General features: G+C 36.4%; 1 long non-coding RNA gene across 1 annotated transcript; it reads left to right on the top strand.

Moving 5' to 3' along the window:
* The first annotated feature begins 418 nt into the window (after positions 1-418).
* On the top strand, positions 419-766 carry LOC111428710 (uncharacterized). The gene is made up of 2 exons (XR_011641433.1): positions 419-470; positions 528-766. It is a non-coding gene; the product is annotated as an uncharacterized lncRNA (long non-coding RNA).
* The last annotated feature ends 11,784 nt before the right edge of the window (positions 767-12,550 follow it).

The raw sequence follows: 12,550 nt of genomic DNA, 5'->3' as shown, positions 1-12,550 counted from the left end.
TGTAGAGAAGTTACACGATGAGGACGACATTTATAGATTAGAAAGCAGTGTTGGTAGAAACATAGAACAGGTAGTATCTGAAAAATCAGATTCAGAATTTCAAAACAGTGATGTTGAGGAAGAATTGTTGAGGTAACCTAAAAAAACGCAGAGAATTTACATTGCTTATTATTATTATTATATGTTTCATTTTAGGAACAACGAAATCCGATTAAAATCAATAAATCAACATCGATCTCATAGTATTGCATGTTTAAAAAAGCAAGCAACAGAAATGTTACAGCAAAGTTGTTCCAATTTCCCAAAAATTGAAATTGGGCAGAACGTTTTAGTTAAGATTCCTGATGTCGACAGAGGACGCTTAGCTCCTCGTAACATTTTGGCTGTTGTATTGTCCGAGAAAGATGATTTACCAACTTGGTATATCAACTGGCGTCTTGGAAAAACTATATGCAAGGAATGAGTTCCAGGTATGTACTTAACTAATATTTTATATATTTAAACGGTAATAAGGTTTTTCTTTTCAGCCTTCTCAAACGAACTCATTGACATCTTCAGATGTACCCATCGAAAATAAACTCAGTTTGCGAACGGTGGCGGCAAAAGAATCAAATTCTTCCCAGGGGTTTGTAAGATGTAACTGTCGTAAACAGTGCAGTAATAAAAAGTGCAAATGCTTATTAAAGAACTTGAAATGTAACAGTAAATGTCATTCAAGTACTTCATGTCGCAATAAGTAATAAAATAAATATTATGTTAGTTCCTACATTGCATTTGTTTCTCATATGACCAAAGCAACAATTAACATTTCGGGATATGTTTAACTGCTAAAAACAGTAAAACGTACTAATAAATACACTGCACGTAAGTGATGTCCTTCATAAACATCCCAAAAGAGGTTATGTGTAGTTCCGATCGGATCGGCGCATTGTGTAAATGTACATATCGGGACGTGTTCAAACTGATATGGTCAGATCCCGATTGTATCATTTTTTCGTCATGTGACCTAACAGCTTTAGATATATGCCGATATGTTTAAATAAATCGGCCACGGGCCGAATTCGTCATTTGCCTCCAACATATATATAGTATATATACTTATATTTTATTGTACTGGTTTCTATTAGACAATTCAGTTTATAATTGTGATTTCTTACGCCACTTATTTTCTGAGTAAACTCCAATTTGGCCTACCCTATACACTAATGGCCAATAGGCGTTCACTACTTTTTCATGAATTTTCAACGGATCTTTATCATATAAAGTAACAAATAAAAATGCACAAAAGAAAGCGAACAACATAAGTACCGTAAAATGGGGCTACTTGGCTACTTGTTCAGTCCTGTGTCACGAAAGCAAGGTTAGGTTATGTTTTTGTTTCTGGTGATTTCTTTTCTTATTATCAAAGAAAGTCACTGATTAAAAATGGTGCGCACGTTTCAAAAAACTCTAGGGTCAAAAGCCTACATGAATTACAAAGTGAAAGACTTGGAAAAGGGTATGGATGCAGTTCGGAAGGGGATGTCAAGCAAAAAGAACAGCCACAGAAACATTCAAAGTGCCTCGGACTACATTAGTATGGAAGATGCTTGGAAGGAATTCAAGACCCGTTGCACATCCGACTGTTTTAAACAAGTCTGAAGAGCTGTTGTTTTCTGAATCTTTGGCTGTTGTTGCGAATTTGGGGTTCCCCTAGACAAAGGCCGACATTCGAGATGTGGTGAAAAATGCCTAGGTAAACAAGGGAGGCAGGTCAAGGTCTTCAAGAACAACAGTCCAGGTCTAGATTTCATCAATTCTTTTGTCGCTAGAAACAACCTGTCCATCAGAATAGCGTCAAACATCAAGTGGTCCAGCTCGTCAGTCAACCGCGACGACATTACAACATTTTTTAACAACGCTAACCTTGCCCTTTCTTCAGTGAAAAGTGTAAACCTATATAATTATGATGAGACGAATGTCACTGATGATCCTGGTGCTAAAAAAGTCATAGTGCCAAGAAACACAAAAAGAGTGGAAAGAGTGCAAGAACATTCTCGGGCTTCGATCAGCATTATGGTTTGTGGATACGCAAATGGAGATATACTTGCTCCTATGGTGGTATATAAAGCACAAAACATATTTAACAACTCGACTAAAGGTGGACCAGATGGTTCAATATATGCCAGTAGCCCAAGTGCCTTTTCGAAAAATGTTTTTTTGAAATCTTATTACCGCATGTTGAAGACACTCGCGACTCAGAAGATAGAGTAGTTTTGGTGGGAGACAATTTGGCAAGCCACTTCTCTCCAAACGTGATCAAGGCATGCAAGAAAAATGACATCTCTTTGACGCCATTTCCAGCAAATGTCACCCATCTAATGCAACCATAAGATGTTGCGGTATTCGCACCTATGAAGAAAAAGTGGAGAAAAATACTGGATCAATAGAGAAAAGAAAGCAGATACCCTAATATGGTTGCATTTCAAAAGAATAATTCCCTGTATTGTTAAATAGACTCTGGGCAGCAATCAGCGATATGGTAGAGTAAAACCTGAAATCAGGTTTTAGAGCAACTGGCTTGCATCCTCCTAATCCAAATGAGGTTTTGAAAAGGATTACCGACGGTTGAAATGAGAGCGAAAGCAGCGACACACACGGAAGAGTTTTAGATGCAAGTTTGCTAGAACTGTTGTAGGAGCACCGTGGGAGTGGCGATAAGCAGAAAAGGAAGCGAGGCAAAAAGATTCCAGCAGGTACAGATGCGTCCGTTGCTGTCATTTCCACAAAAGCTGAGAATGAAAATCAACCTTCTTCCTCAGGCACACCCAAACAAAAAATCTTCGAAAATGAAGGCCAGTTCGCAAGACACGCACAGTAAAAAAGATTGACTCATTTCCTTGCGGTATCTGCCGCATAAAGTGGAAAGACGACAGAAACAAAATGGATTGGATACAGTGTCTGAAATGCAAATACTAAGTTTGTACTGCATGTAACCGTGGTCTCGCTGCGAAGACTCGGAACACGAAGAAATCTTTGATGATAGCAATCAAGACAAAGATTTCCTTCGTTCAGGATTAAAGAAATTTATGAAAGAAAAATGATTATTATTAATTTAAGTTTGAATTGTGCTATGAAACAGTGATTTTTGATTTTTAATATGTTTATTGTTGGTAAATACGTTAATTTTTGTTTCTTTTATTTCGATTTATATTAATTTAAGGTTAACTTTAGACGATTTTTTTGAAACTCTTGTAAGAAGAAATAAATACAGCTTTGTTAAAATTTATTTAATATTTTTTAATGTTTAATTCAATAAAAAATGTGTCTTTTACATAAAAATATATTCCTTAATGACATTCCTGATATGCAAAGTAAGAGATTATCTCTAAAACAAAGTTTAGTGTCCAAGCAGCCCCAACAACGGGGCTATTCGGACATCACTTTTTTATATATTTTTTGTTGTTTGTATAAGGTATTTTCAATGTTTTATGATAGCTATACAATCCTGAAGGTTAGGTTGGTATGATGAACAAGTTCCTGTTGCCGTAACTTTATTTCTTCACTTTTAATCTTGAAAAATTTGCAAAAAACGTGTCCAGGAAACTCCATCTTACGGTACTTGATAAAACTTATTCTTATTTAAATATAATGAAATATTTTGTTTGCAAATCAGATTAAGCAATTAGCCAGCTTTATCACCCTTAACTCCATTTTGATAATACATTTTCAAATACAAGGTGCTAATTCAGCGGTTGTAGTATCTTACAAGAGTTTGAAAAGTTGTATCTCTTTCTTTACCTGAATAATGTTGGTGACAAATTTTAAATTTAGCAAAATCCTAATTTTTGTAAAATGCTTCCATATTGCACTGCAGAACTTTCTAGTAGATATCGTTTTAATGTAATATTAAAACTAAATTTGAAAGCGTACCGCTCTATCTCTTAATAATATAATATAATAATAATGTAATATAATAATATAGAAGGAGGAAAAGTTGTGAAAAAAAATAAAATTACAATGACGCGGCCGAGAGAAAAAACATATTCTGTTCCGATAGCAATATATCTACACAATGCTTTGAAATATTACAAGATATGTTCGTTTTCCTTTTCTTTAGGTAATTGAGAACAAAGTATCTCGATAGAAAGTTATAAACACTAAGAAAGTCTCTGGAACTTCTTATTCGCACAAATTGTATAAGACAGCTCTATTTTTTATTAAATTTTATCTAGTTACAATGCACCTTTAAAATAGCAAAGAACATTTTGAGTTACTTAGGCCGGCCACACACGTACAGTTTGAACTGGTAGTTTTAACTGAACAGTTCAACTGTACAGTTTAACCTTTATGTGTGTGGGTATTTCAGTCTCACGATCAGTTCAACTCAACTGTACTGTTAAACTGAGAGGAATGAAATTTCAGTTTTTTAACCTGAAAGGATCAACTGATCTTTGCGTGTCCCCCACACATGCAAAGTGTGTTCAACTGTACAGTTCTCAGTTTAATTTGTGACAGAAACGACAGAAGTACGATTAGTTTTTTGTTAAACACTATAATTTTCGCGGAGATAAATATGTTGCGTAATAAACCAAACCCGGTGATTGTAGAACTAATTGCAATGTATAGATCAGAACCTTGTCTAAAGGGACATGATTACTATGACCGTACGAAGTTGGACGAAATTGAAACTAACAAGTCTTCTATCAATAAAATTAATAGCTTGAGATCTGCTTTACGTAGGTAGCTGTTAATCTTTCATGTGGAGATTGCTGGTCTCATTACTGTGTCTTTCTTCTTAATTAACGGAGGTACCAGTGAAAGTAACTTTTGGTACAGTGTTTCTGTCATGCGCAAATAATTAAGGAATCTAATGGTTCTTCACTTAATTCTTTTAATAACCTGATGTCCGAAGATTGATTTCGCTTTCCATCCACTTCTTACACCATTGTTTACGCATTTTCGATTTTTTACTTTTTTATAGAATTACAAAAAGCAAACCGAGAGCGGCGAAATCATGCTGCTCTATCGAATTCATTGTAAAAACCGAAAAAGTGAACTGTACGTATGTGTGCTTCTACCGTGTACAGTTTCAACTGACAGTTTAAACTGAACAGTCCAAACTGGCAGTTCAAAGTTTACGTGTGTGGCCGGCCTTAGATCTTCAACAGTAACGCGACTGATGATTCCAAATGCTGTAATATTTTCTAATCATTTCTGGATGTATTTTCTGATACTTGGGTGAGTATAGAAGACAAAGTTAAGCGTTCACTTAATAAAGGGCAAAAATCAGCATTTATTACATTAATTAGTATTTATTATTCTTATAATTATGAAATTTTATACGACCTTGAAATGAAAAGTGGTTAACTACTGTTAATAAGAATTAAAGCTAAATAGTCACATCCCATTCATTTAATTTGTACTAGTATTAAACTGAATACTTTTCGTTTCAATGTCGGGCCATTCCAAAACTTCTCAATTGTATAGAGTATGTCAGACCACAAGATTTATTTGGAAACGGCGAATGCCAGAACGATAACGGTTAGAACTGGTACTGATAATTAACATGGGGTGAATTATCATCAAAAGCTCAAAACTTATAACTATAGCAGTGTTGATTACTGCCTTCATATTAAGTGTTTTTACACATGGAACTTGTAAATTAATAATAGTGTCAATACCATAAAACCAATTTTGATTGCCATCCTCATTTACTTACATTTCCTACAAGATTTTTAATAAAATGTATGCAAACCTTGTAGGACAATTCATAAAAGATGTGCTCGTGTTAAAGTGGTTATTTATCGCCTCAATATCAAACTACCACTACTAATGCGAGAGATTAGTTGACTATAGTTTTCCAAATAAATCGGCTAGTACAAATGGTCTGTAATATTAATAATCTTTTGTCAACATTTTGTTTACATTATAGGAAAAAGTTATATAATAAGTAAATTCATATTGTTTATTTATCATCAGTGGTAACTCGATGTCACTATGCACGAAATATTCGCTCGTTGGAAGCTCTTCTGGTTTTTGAACTCAAACTAGAACTAACAGTAGATCCGGAACCAGAATCTTTCGAGTTAAGCAGTGCATCTTTTGTAAAGGCGTTTGACGTTTCGAATGCCACGTTGCAACCTTCTTCAGAAATACGTTGCAAGTGAAGTTTTCTGTTTTTTGTTACAGCTACATTCTTTCTACATAACTTCACTCTATTTCTGACTATATACGGGGTGTTTCATGCGGAATGATACATACGTTAATATGTTATAGATTTGTTCATTTTAAGCAGAAAAGTTCCTAAAAATATGTGCTCAATTCTCAAAGGAAACTGAGATACAGCCAGTTAATGCATAATCTGATATCACGCACGGCTATTGTGAAACAGTCATTTGTCAATGTTTGACATTTAACATTATTTGGTTGACCTGTCGACTAAGTTGTTCATAATGCCACACATATTGGCATTACTCATGCAGAATATGCTGATATGGTGTTTTATTACGGTTTCGGCAATGGAAACGGATGGAGACGGTTTCCTAACCCAGTGCTACCAGGTTCAAGAGCATTTACTCGAACATTCAACAGATTGCATGAAACCGGTTCTGTTCCAAGTATAAGTATTCATTCTCAACGTGCAAGTGTGCAAACTCTGAATGAAGTTAAACAAATTCTTCAGTCAGTAGAACGCAGTCCATCTACCAGTCAAAGAAGACTTTCTGCTCGTCTTGGTGTTCCTCATGTAAAAGTATGGAGAACATTGCGTACTCATGGCTTGTATCCATTCCATGTTCAACCACTACAACACCTTATACCAACAGACTTTGCCAGGAGACTGGAATTTTGTAGATGGGTAATATCTAACCGCTGCGCTGCTTGGTTCTTGTGATACTTTTTACCAATGAAGCCACTTTCATCCGTAATGGAATATACCAGTCGAAATGATCACCGCTGGTCTGAGTATCCCGAGCGTCTAACAGCGGACAGATATTTAGAGTTCTTGCGTAATGAGCTTCCAATACTGTTAGAAGATATTCCTTTGGCTACCAGAGCCAATATGTTCTTCCAGCATGATGGGACCCCTCCTCACTACGGCCCTCAAGTGACGCTATACCTAAACCAAAAATTTGTGGACGGTGGATTGGTCATGGGGGTCCTATCAGTTGGCCAGCTCGATCACCGGACCTTAATCCGTTGGATTACGGATTGTGGAGATGGCTAAAAACGATGTTTATCAAGTAAAAATAAACACGCGTGATGAGCTAATCGCTCGTATTGCACTGTGTTGCGTATAAATTACGCAACACAGTGCTTGATATCTTCAAGAAATCAGTTACTCTCAGTTACCTTTGAGAATTGAAAACATGATTTTAGGAACTTTTCTGGTTAAAATGAATAAATCTATAACATATAAACGTATGTACCATTCCTCATGAAACACTCTGTATATCTATGCAATTAGCTCAGAGAGCAACTACAGGGTATCTTGCATAGTGTATTGAGAGATTTATACCAACAAACACATAAACTTCAGGATTTTAAAGTTAAAGTCGAGATATTAATAAAGCTGAAGTCGATCATACGTGACCCTAATAACTTTTCTGCTCAACTAATATTTATTGTATATAACTCAAAGTTGACCCATTTTCCGGGAGAGCTAAAAGTGATAAACAATTTTTCATGCCAGAATATGTGAGCTAATAAAAAATAAAAATCGACGTGTTTTGGATAACGACGATATCTCGACCCGTTTTTAAATTACACGGCGCGGCGGTTACTTATGACGCGGACTATATATGCCACAGACATTTAAGCCTTAAGACTTTATCTCCTTCCAATCTTCATCTGGATATAGTTGGATGATTCTCACAACTTGCATACATCTATGTATGTATATTTTTATTAGAATGCTATTTATCTTACAGTTTCTCAAAATCAATCTCTGTAACAAAAGTTTCCATAAATATGAAATTTTGTAATAAAGGTAAAAAATTTTAAATTAACATCTGTTTATTCCAAAGGTTATTAATACTTTTGCAGTGAGAAGTTTTTGCTGAGAGACTGCGGTGTTGTCCAAAGTTTTCTTATTGGTGTAAAACTTGGCGCGACAAATCCTTCAGAAACTTTCGTAGTCCGAACAAATCGTCAAAACTCATTTTCAGATGAGCTTTATAAAGTTCTTTTTAACAGCATCTTTCCAAAAAGGTATTATAAAAAGTAAAAACGTTCCAAGATTATTGTTTTTATTATTTTTTTGTTGTTGTAATATAAATATTGAACAAATCATCTGATATAAACGTTGTACACGATTATATCATGTAATAACCTGTTTTTGTTGAAACAAGCAATTTTAGATTTTATTAGAATAGAATCCCTTAGCGACAGTAAACGTTTATCGTTTGAAGAGCTTACACCCACTATAAACTGGAAGCAAGTAAACTTTGATTAAAAAAAATCTCAAAAATGTTTAATGAAAATCTTGACTTCAAAAATAATAAAATATAACTTCCATTGGTGTTCTACAAACTACGAACACACTCATACTATTAAATATTTCTATTTTCGACAGATAAAGGCACATGAAGCGGAAGTCTCACGATATTCAGCACCTGGAAACGAATTTGCCACCCTTCTATCCAAGAGCACACACGTTGGATGCATATAAAATATATTTCACAAATCGAACTCGATGTCGGCAACAGATGGTTTCACACCCGTTCCCACCTCGAACTTTTTTGATGATGAAAACTATAGAGAGACGGAACTTTTTCGTTTCCCCCAACGTGGTATTATCGACGTAATTCCGTTTTCCTCATGACATGCAGGAAATCTCGTCGAAGCGGAAAAGGGAATTATAAAAATTTAATTGTGTCTAAAACTCGACTTATCCCGCTAAACCCGAAGCCTTATGTTACGGGCGCGGCAGTTAAAAACAAACGTCCTTCGAAACGACGCACGTTGAGGTGTGGTCGTAAATGACGTAGAAATTATGTCCATACAGTTATAAAATTTATCTAAAAAGAAGGGAACCGAGGGATACTTTAAAAATGGAACTAATTAACTTTCCATTTCGTATACGTTTTTGTGATGGCACACAGATAGAGTAACAAAATTTGCATTTCTAGGCCAATATGAGTGAAGGTATAAATAGGGTGGTTTATGAAGATCGTAAAATCATCACTTATTGAAATTGTGAGGTCGAGTAAAGGAAGGGAAAAATAAGAGAATGTAGAGTTTACTTCAATGACGGAAGTAATCTCATTATGAAATTATAAAGGAGAATAAAAAAATTTATATGTCGTAGGCAAAAGCTGTAATTCATCATTTCTCGGAAAACCTAGTCATTACCGGCTTTGCCGTCAAACGCTGTAATAAAATAATTATTCTCTTGTTTGACTGAAATTTTCCGTCATTCCGGGGAATACCTTCATAACATTAGTCAGAGAGAGTAAACACTCAAATAATTGAGCATTACAGCGTCTGCTGACGCTTTGTTTAGTCATTTACTGTTATTGAGACATTTTTGCAATCTTGTGAAACATGCCACAAGAAAAAAGCAAACAAACATGCAAATCCTGTAAGCAAGCCGGCTATTTCAAGAGAATTTTGCTTTCAGGCTCAAATAGACTTGATTGATTACCAATCATGTTAAGATGGAAACTACAAATGGTTATTTCATTATCAAGACCATTTTACAAAATTTATCTGTCTACGTCCGTTAAGATCAAAAAGATCGATTGAGTGGCTTCAGAATTATTAAAAATTTTCCTTGAATTTGGAGCACTTGCGATACTGCAAAGTGAAAATGGCTGCGAATTCGTAAACAGTGTAATTACCGAATTAGTTAAATTATGGCCTGAACTTAAAATTATTTGTTGTATCCGGGGAGATTGTAGTGAAGGCAAATATCTTCTTAATTAACTATTATTTCTTTATTAATTTACATTGGTATTGGTACACAGAAATAAAACTCTATAGTCACCAGATAGTAACATAATCGTAACGGTTATTAGAGTGAGGTTTGCCGTTTTTCATATAACATCATATCTGTCACATTTTTTTTTTTATTGGTTTATGTATCTTTTCCACTCCCTTCCATCATCAAGTTTGATTACATAATGAAGCTTTCCTAGTTGTTTAATTACTAGGGCACGGAACTTTGGTAACAAAACTATGCGATTTCCCCTCTCCACTTGTTGTCGCCAATCAGTGACATCTCCAAAGAAAAAGCCCAGAAAACTAACCACTGAGAACAAGTGGAGGGGGGATCTGGATTCTGGATTCGGGGGAAGGCAGACTGAACCGCCCGCAGCATATTGACCTCAGCAGATCCCTTGTACTTACTTCCCTCTTTTGATCAGCATTAGGGTCCTTAATGTTCGGAGCCGATTCCTCCTCCTCACTGCATCCTCTGCAGATGACGGTGTCACTTATTCTCATGTTCAGTAAGTGCTTCTGTAGATGCCAGTTGTTAATCACTGTAGTATCCAGTGATTAGATCTATGACCAAACGTAGGTTCTTCCTGGACAGCCTCATAAATAAATCTGTTCGTTTTGGGTTAGGGTACATCAGAGCCTTCTTGGCTTGGCTACATCCTGGTGTCCTGTCCCAGTAGTTTAGAAACGTCTTACGTGTTTCGTCTTTTTGAAGCTCTATTAAAGACCTTATTGTTGAACATGAAGCTTATTTCCCGAATGACCCTTTGTCCAGCAGATTGTAATCTCATTGCAAGCGGCTGCCTTACAAAGATTGTTATGGCAGTCCTAAAGCAACGTGGATGAACAGCGATACCGCCCGAGCGAGAGGAGGGCTTGTCTGCAATCAGAATATATTATAATTTTTTTGTTACTGCAAATTTCCTCAGCCGCCAGAGAAATGGGCACTATCTCCGCTTGGAGCGCGTTGCGCCAAATTGCCAGCGGTTTAGAAACTTTTATTGTTGATTCGACGGAATAAACCGAAGCACCAGAACCAGTTTCCCTACGAGATCCGTCCACCCCTAATTGGAGCACAGTTTCGTCGGGCATGGATCGTTCTCCTACCTTTATTTCATACGGTCGTTCGAAGATAAAACGCGTTGGAATCGTATCTACCCTGCCATTCAGGAGCGGCTGTTTGCTACATGTCTCCTCCATAGCTGGCTAGTCGATTTTCCACATTTATAAAGCCATTTATCGTTAACCGCTCGCAGCCGGATCATTGTTGCTATCACCACCTGCTCAACGTGATAATTGAGAGGAGGAAGGCACAGTACATTCTCCATTACTGCTGATGGTGTGGTTATCATCGAGCCTGTAACGTAGAGACAAGCCAGACGTTGCAATTTTTGTAGTTGCAAAACAATCGTTTTATTTCTAACTCTTGGCCACTAGTTTACGGCACCGTAAGTTAACATTCGACTTATCACTACAGTGTATATCCACAGGGATATTTTGGGTGTTAAACCCCAGGTCCTGCACTGAGTCCCAACGGCCTTCTGCACTGAGGGAACGTAATGCGTGCCTTATTTATCTTACCTTCGATGTGCGGTCTCCAAGTCAGCGTTTTATTCAGGGTTAACCTCAGATACTTCACTTCATTGGCAATGCGCAAGGGAATTTTGCAAAGCCAGGGCGCTCTAAGGGTACCCGCCTTCTTTTCCTTGTGAAGAGGATCATCTCTGTTTTATTCGGGTTTACCGACAGAGAATTGTCTCGACACCAGAGTTCGATTATTCTCAGTCCAGTCTGCATTCGGTCACATAGGACGTTTTCGAACTTCCCATGAATCAAAACAGCTAGATCGTCTGCGTAAGCGCAGGCATTGCATTTTTCAGCAGAGAGTTATCTTACAAGGCTGTCCAGGGTGAGATTCCACAGCAGGGGTGATAGAACCCCACCCTGCGGACATCCTCGTTCAACGATCGCTCTTATTTTGTCGTTATTATTATCGTTATTAGCATCAATTACACTATGGACAGCCCTTTTTGAGAACATATTTAGAATCCAGTCCGCTAGTGCAGGCTGGACTCCTTGTCTCTAAGGGCTTTATTAATTGTATGAAAAGCTGTCCTGTCAAAGGCTCCTTCGATATCTATAAACACTCTGAGAGTGGACTCTTTATAGTGTTACGTTCAAAAATTTAAAAATCATCAAAATATAAAAATTAAAATTATTTTTATTTTTAGCGTTATTTACATTTTATTATGTTATTAATTTTTTCTGTTACAGCAGCATACTTCTTTTATTCCTAAATTTTTTTTTCTTTCCCTGTCCTTTTAACAGTTCTCTAATTCCTTGTTGAGATTCGTCCTTTGTTGTTGAGGGGGTGTTAATTTTTAAGTTTTGCACAGGTGTAATTTTTTTTTGAATCCAACTTGTATAAAAGTGTTTTCCAAAGTCTTCGAGCTCTCTCTCTTTTAAAAACCAGATGGTGAATACTAATCACGAATGATTTCTAGAAATTGTCGTTGAATCGCCATTTTTGGAGTAATTTTGTGATTTTCCTTTATCCATAATTTTGGGATCCATCACCCGCGACTGTCTTTGAGAAAAGAAATTTTATTTTCTCATAATTTTCGGTATA

Source organism: Onthophagus taurus, chromosome 1, assembly GCF_036711975.1.
Source record: "Onthophagus taurus isolate NC chromosome 1, IU_Otau_3.0, whole genome shotgun sequence".
NCBI lineage: Eukaryota > Metazoa > Arthropoda > Insecta > Coleoptera > Scarabaeidae > Onthophagus > Onthophagus taurus.
This window is presented reverse-complemented; position numbering and strand designations above follow the sequence as displayed.